General features: G+C 37.5%; 1 long non-coding RNA gene across 1 annotated transcript; it reads right to left on the bottom strand.

Annotated features, from left to right (window-relative positions):
* Positions 1–4052: 4052 nt before the first annotated feature.
* On the bottom strand, positions 4053–7188 carry LOC140339246 (uncharacterized). Its single transcript, XR_011922413.1, has 2 exons — positions 6241–7188; positions 4053–4939 (listed from the first exon to the last, which is right to left on the bottom strand). It is a non-coding gene; the product is annotated as an uncharacterized lncRNA (long non-coding RNA).
* Positions 7189–7758: the final 570 nt, after the last annotated feature.

The following is a 7758-nucleotide window of genomic DNA, read 5'->3' as shown; positions in this document are numbered from 1 at the left end:
TTGTACTAGAAAGACACTGCATTCCTGACATTTCCTAGGTCAAAATCAAGATTTTGTTTGTGGCCTAAGTTGGCAGGGCAGCCACGGGCAACACTCAGCCTAAATGTCCACAACCAATTCCATTTTCAAAGTTAAAAAGAGGTTTCTTAAAACTTCATTTGCATACAGCCATGTTTGTGTTTAACAAAACTGTTTATCTTGTCATGCTGTTTTATTGAATTAAACTTCACTAGCAAAACATGAGATTAATGGCTTAGAATGTCTAATAGCCAGAACGAATAATTTCAGGGCTGTCACACTTCAAGCAAACATTAAAAAATCTTTTTATGATCAGTTAGGTATTAATATAAATGTAACCATGTGAAAAACTAATTTTCTTTTATGTTTTATGCTTTACATCTTTTTGATCAGCTTTACCAGTAGAACACAATAGGACCGAGGTGGAACCAATGGCAAAAATTATGACTAATTAGAGTTCATCAAGCTCTACCACAAAGACTAATACAGTGTTCAGATTTGTGCTTCACGTGTTACCAATTGTTGCATATAGCAAATGCTGTTGTACAAAAACAACAATATTTGCAGTAATACAGATATCACCAGAGGAAATGTAGTCACTTAGGCTACATACACACGTCAGATAATTCTCGTTGGAAATTAACGACCAATTGTTCGATAATTGTTAATATAAAAAGTGCACAACGACAGGCCGACGATGATGAACGAGGGATGTTGTTGGAAACAAATGACTGTCCTGGCAGATCTGGCTGGGCAACGATCGTTTGCTATCTATTGTGTGTACGGCCAGGTACTGATTGTGGAATAAAGTAAACATGCGTGAAAAGCGTTTGTTCGTTGGAACAGACCACTGCATAAATAACTGTATATAAATTTACGTTTGTGTGTATATATATATATATATATATATACACAGAGGTTGACAAAATCAAAATCTGGCCATCGATAATCCAGTCCCTTAAGTTTCCACCGGCATGAATTTTCTGATCGCATTTTCAATACAGGGATGTAATACACTGTTTGGCCACTAATATGGCGCTGTTCTGCTGAAACAGCTGTTAGGTCTTGCTTGCTAAAGTAAATACACATTGAGAGGTCCCTGCTGCCTGCTCCCTGGAACTGTCCACGGGTGCTGCAAGAGGAATGCTGGTTTGTGTGTGGAGGTAAGTATAACTTTTAAAAATTCTGAATTTTCGAGAATCCAACACTCCTCAGGTCTGGAGGTTGTCGGATTTTTGATTGTCAACCTGTATATATATATACATACATACATGGATTCCCTGCTTGCTCATATGCACGACGGAGGCTTATTGGGAGAGAGACTTTAAAAAAATGATTATTTCAATAGGGGCGTTTTCCCGCATATATAAGCACTTGAAACTTAAACGTGAAAATGCGGGAATAACATAGAAAAACATATGAAAACTCACCAAAACCTTTTTCCAGTGTTTTAAAGGCATGCAAAAATATGCATATAAAAGCAGTAGGAACGTTTACATGTGTTTTTAAAAACTTCCAGGTGGACCCAACTGACCCCACACTGCCTAATAATATGTTAAGACAAACATCTATATAGAAAAGTTTTACATTGTACATTGTGGGAATCGAAAATAATGATGATTTATATTAACACACACACACAAATATATATATATATATATATATATATATATATATGTGAGTATAATAATATAAATCATCATTTTTTTTTCAATTCTCACAATGTACAATGTAAAACTTTTTAAACAAATCAATATTTACATAATCTTACTTACTTTTAGTAGCTTCCCTCACTGTATGCACAATATTGTTTTGATAATTATTATTGGATAATTGAGATATTTCCCTCACTTTAGGGATCACATTGGCACAGGGTGCCACAACAATGCCCTTAACTGGAAAATACCCAAGTTCTTGAATGGTTAAACATCTTAAAAAAAAAAAAAATCAAACATATCCACATTCACTCGGATAAGGAAAAATAATACCTCTGTCCATGGTGGGATTATTTGGAGGGTTTATTTACACAGTAGAAAGTTACAAATAAAAGATTAAGAGATGAGCAAAGCAAAGCACATGTGTGGTAACCCAATGACATGATCAGAAGGTCTGATTACTAGCCCTGAGTGAGGACCATTTAAGCTGGAATTCTGAACAGTTGCCAAGTGGGGCCCCAAAAATATATATTGTTCTTGTTACATTACATCCGCATTGTAGTATCAGTATGACCTTACATCCAATTTTACTACAATAAATTGGAGACATAATTCTTACTAATATCTCAACCGACCTCGCCAAGCTTGGATGATAACAAGCACCTGGCAGTAACAGCGTCCCCTCAAACCACTCATAAAACAAGAACCACTCACAATAAAAGAACTAGTCATCCATTAGCTAAAGCATATAATCAACCTAAATCAGTAGTAAAATCAATTAAATATATATAATAATTTTCTTTATCAACACTAAATTGTCATTTAACTGTTACCCAAAATACTCAATTTGTATATATTTTAATCATAGCACCAAAATATCCCCCACAAATACATGCACCACATAATTAATATATTATCTATTATCACCTGTGATTATAACCAATGCTACCCAGTTCATTAGCTAAATAACCAACACCAGTGAAAAAACCTTCTCTGCTACAGTTCAAATGCTATCTTACCACAATATGCTCTACTTTTCTCGTCAATGTTATATTTCTAATAATGATGCTGCATTACATAATAATCATTTTGGCTATCTGTAAGGGTGATATTCTTCCTACTGATCAGCAATGTAGGAGGTATTCTTCCCACTGACCACTACACGAATGTACTGCGAGTTGTGGTTATAATAAATATATTAGGGGTTTGTAATTATAGCAGGGGTTCCCTGAAAACCTGAAAGTTATTTGAAAGGTTTTCTCATGTTAAAAATCTGGAGAAGGGCTATTTGATACATACAAAATAAGAACAGATACTGGAAATTTTACATTATACATAAGATGTGAAATGGTATTGTGTCACATATACTGAAAACAAAAAAGGGAATTAGGTTCAGCATGTGTATCAGAATTAATACTATAAAATGTGTCTATGCAAACACAGAAAACTTAGAAACACAGAAAAATATCAGGACTGTATCTGAAAGACGCAATCCACATGGCAACAATACAGGGACAGGGTCTTTGATGATTAAGGGGATTTGTACATCAAGCAGGATGACAGCAAGATGACTTGTGTTGACCTGGCTTACACAGTGCATATAAAGCCCAATGGCTATGGCTATGGCTAATGGCTGGAGATCGTACCTTTTGCAAGGGGTGACCCGCTTGCCTTTTGCTATTGCGATTTGCAGCAGAACTGCAACATCTGATATGACTTTTAGAATGGCAGTTATTGACCATCCCTTCTTTACAACTTGTTGTTGTCAGGTGCTCTCTTTATATCACAACAGTGAGGAGGGAGTGGAGAAGTAAAGATGAATGAATAGTGGGCTGCAGCCAGCATGGCTGCTAATAGACATTGGCAGCCCTCTTGGCATTAACAAGTAACCTTCCATTGGCCATAGCCAGCTGATATGTATTCCTGGAAGGGTGGGGGAGCAGAATCCCATCCATGTACTGGAGGTTACTGTACATTGCAGGCTGTGTTCCCATTGGTTGTGGTTGTTAAGGATAGTACCAATGTAAATTACTGTCAGTGCTCCCATTGGCTGGTAGTTGCCAAGACCTGTAACATGTTCCCCATCTAGGATTCAGAGAAATTCACATTTACAAACTCTTAAAACTTTGTGCAATCTCCAGTATATTAACCTATCCTATTTGAGTATATTTATCTATCCTAATTTGCACACAATAAATAAACAAATCTTGTTGATCATATCATGGTCCGAATTGTTCATAAACAGACCTCATATGGGTCACATTTCTTAAATTCTTTGTTCAGCACTCACTCCCTACTGGGCAGCCAAGTTTTCTTTGGGCAACTTCCCATACCTGTGATGACCAGCCTAGAGGCCTGGAACCAACAACATCAACACAGTAACATTTGTAACCAACATTTAATTTAAGAGCAGTGCACACAAGCCCTGAAATAAAAGTGGTAAGACAAAGAATGGCTCACAAGATAAAAAGAATAACATGTAACAGCAAACTGTGAAGCAAAGCAATAGCAGTGGAAATACACCGTACCATATATACCCAAATATAAACCAAGGTACTTCTTTTTACCTGAAAATACAGGAAATGTTTTAAATCGAGTATAAACCTAGGCACTAAATTCAGCTGACACTGCTAACATTCCAAACAGTAGTCAGTAGAATGCCAATAACATTTTGTGAATAAATCCATCCATGGTATATTATTTTAAAACATTTATTAAAAGGGGGAAGTAAAATAGCATTTTGTATATCTTTTCCCTTCTTTTTATAGCTCAAAATATTTTGTACCTTTTAGCTGCTTTTGATTGGTCACTTGGTCTGTAATTATTTTTGTGCATTACTGTTGGCTACCAGTAGATGGCTTTTTGTCCTCATGTAAAATGTTTAACAAACTTATGTTTGTTACACATTTTACATAAAGACACAAAATTCAGCAGTCAGCAAAAGTGTATAAAAAAAAGGAAGGTAGCCAATAGGCCGCGCACCTTTATGGTGTCTCAAATAATACACAAATGCAGTCTCTGTGGCATCTCTGGAAAGATGAGGGAAATGCAAACAGGCTGTGATGAATAGGGTGCAGTGTCCATCACCAGAGTATAGTCAGTGCCCGCAGTGCCCCCTGGTCCCACAGACTTTGCCTCATTTCTCCATACTTCAGTAGTCTCTATGACAATATACATGAGGTACAGAGGTTCTACACGGCCCAGTTTTCAAATCCGGCTCTGACTGGTCAAGGCCCAGACATCATTTGGTACTGTTGTGCTAATGTCTGAAAACAAAAGCAGATAAAGTGAGAAAGAGAGGGGAGGCTGGCAATATAATCACTCAGCGCTAACAGCCTTACTGATGCCTAGTAAAATGTCTGAATTGCCCTCCTCAGGCCTTAAAACTTTTCTGTCACCTCACCACACCGGTGGCTCTCCTCAGGGTGAGGAGCTTAAACCACTACATTCCAGCACCCGGCTTCCTGTTGCCAGGCAACGCTCCTGTCCATGGGCCTGCTGGCATAACAATTCATTGTTTCCCTTGCATTAAATAATTTATTAAAAACAAAAATTAGGAAAATCATACAAAATAGTGAACGTAAGCACAATGCCGGTTATAAGTGTTGTAAACTAAACCCATAACCAAACAAAGCAAACTTTTAAATCAATAATTGTAATTAACGTACGTTATAAGTATTGCCTTTGGAGTTTTAGAAATTGAAATAGAAATGTGTAGCAGCCAACCTACCTACACAGCCAGGATTATTATTATATTTAAACAGGATTTATATAGCGCCAACATATTACGCAGCGCTGTACAAAAAATAGGGGTTGCAAATGACAGATAGAGACTGTGAAACATGAGGAGGAGAGGGCCCTCCCCCAAAGAGCTTACAATCTAGGAGGTGGGGGAAGTATCATAGATCTTTTGTGTCTTTTCGTTCCTTTTTTAACAGATTGAGAACACGCTGGATGACTGAAGGCAGACAGAGCCACCATTTTAACCAATGCATTTAGGGGGTCCTGGTGTGTCCCTATCATTAGGCCTTTTGTTAGATTCAATAAAGATCAATTTATAGTCTATTGGACTAGTGTGCTTTTATGTGCAGCATAAACAGTGTGTTTATCAGTAATATTTCATTATTTAAACATTAGTTAAAAAAAAAATAATAATACACTTAGGGATCTATTTCCAAAGCAAAGAATCAGGACATCTCTCCCTCGTGAGAATCTTTCAGGTTCATGTGTTACAATGGCATTCATTGATTCCCACAAGGGAATGTCTGAGGGAATGTCAGGTTCCCTGTTTTATAGGAAAAGCCTATAAATAATAATAATAATATTACCCATAGCATACCCACAGTTACCTAAACATTCTCCTAACAAAATCCTGAGATTCTTCATACACTTTGGTTACTAGTCCTCAAAGGCCTCCCCCATTTTTGGGACCTGCGCCTCCATGATATATATACACCAAGATCAGGAACAATATCAATACTTTTTGCAGTCCCCATCTCACAACCTCTCCTACTGTCACAGATCCCTGTAGGACCAGGGGATCTGTGCCCTCCTTAGTGTCACCCACCTTGCATTTCCCTGCTGCCAGCACCAGCTCTACTCAGGGATCTCAGTCCCTGCTTACTTCCTGGTCTAGGTCATATGACTCCCTGTCAGCTGCCCCTTTGCCACAGAGGACTAGAGTGTTCAATGGATGCACTCCCTCTGCTGGCAAGCATGCGAACAGCACCTGAAATGCCAAAATGTATTTTTGTGCATAATTGCATCAAAAATAATTTCTTACCAAATATTTTGCATGTGTGACTGGGTCAATGCATTTGTCTTTGACCTTCACCCGAGAAAAGGTAATGATCACTGGCTCAGTGTGGCATTTATTCACGTTTTGCTTAACAATTCCCTGACGTGGAAAGTTCTCAGGTAATTCTAAACAGATATGTTGTGCCGTTTTTATCTAAATGTAACTTATATGCTATATACTATACTATATGACATACTATATACTAAACCAGCAGCAAAATTTTGGTGGTCTGTGGCTCTGGCTGGTGCGCTCCCGAGCAGAGTCAGGACCCTGCTGGGGGGGGGGGTTCAAAGCCATGGACCATGTTTGGCTTAGACCTGCCATGGGAGAGTGGCCGGGTTCTGGCATCATGACATCACTATGGGGAAAGTTTCTTCCCCTTTGAGTGACACACGGCAAGTGCGGTCCGGAGCCTGTAAATGTAGTGGTCCGTGGGTCCAAAAAGGTTGGCAACCACTGTACTATACTATATGATACATTTTATATAAAACCTTTTTATTTAAAGAAACATTCAATAGAGGGTACATCCACTGGTTTTTAAAAAAACTATCTATTTAAACTCATGCTGCAGTCTCTGAAATAGTTGAAATTCTTTTTGGAATCCTACTTTTTGGAAAAAGTATGGCATGCAGTACAATAAATGAAAGGTAAAATTATTTTACCCTAAATGTAATACAGAAACAAAAAATATATAAAAAACATATTAAATCAGGTGTACTAAATGGATTATGTTTTCAGCCTGATGGTGTCTTGGTGGAAAAGTCTCACAATTTTATGATTTGCATACCATGACCAAGGTAAATGATGATCATTATTATCAAAATTAATATTAATGATTCTGTGTACTACTTTTTTGACTTCTCTCTGTTCCTTGTGTTCTTATTTTAGTATCCCAACAGGAGTTTTCCCTAAAGCTTCCGGACAACATGATAAGGGATTCGGAGAGAGCATATGTGACCCTTTTTGGTAAAAAAAAAATAGATGATTACATAATTACATTTGGTACGTATACTTTAAAAAATCAAATCAATTAACCAATCCAAGAGCTGAATACCAAGTCTGATTTAGAGTTTTTCAAGTGATTAACAGTATGTCCAATGCAAACAAAAGTTTGTGGTCCATTGACCATTACATCTACAAGATATTGCCAAAAGTATTTGGGAATCCCATCAACATATTAGTTTCAGGTGTCTCTATTAAAGGGTGAATTCAATGTCCTACAGATACACTTTGGACACTTTGGACCCTGTTGCAATAGTTTTGGGAAGATCCTTTCCTGTTCCAGCA

The sequence above is a fragment of the Pyxicephalus adspersus genome, chromosome 10 (genome assembly GCF_032062135.1).
Source record: "Pyxicephalus adspersus chromosome 10, UCB_Pads_2.0, whole genome shotgun sequence".
Classification (NCBI taxonomy): Eukaryota; Metazoa; Chordata; class Amphibia; order Anura; family Pyxicephalidae; genus Pyxicephalus; species Pyxicephalus adspersus.
The sequence above is the reverse complement of the archived record's forward strand: the minus strand, read 5'-3'. Positions and strand labels throughout refer to the sequence as shown.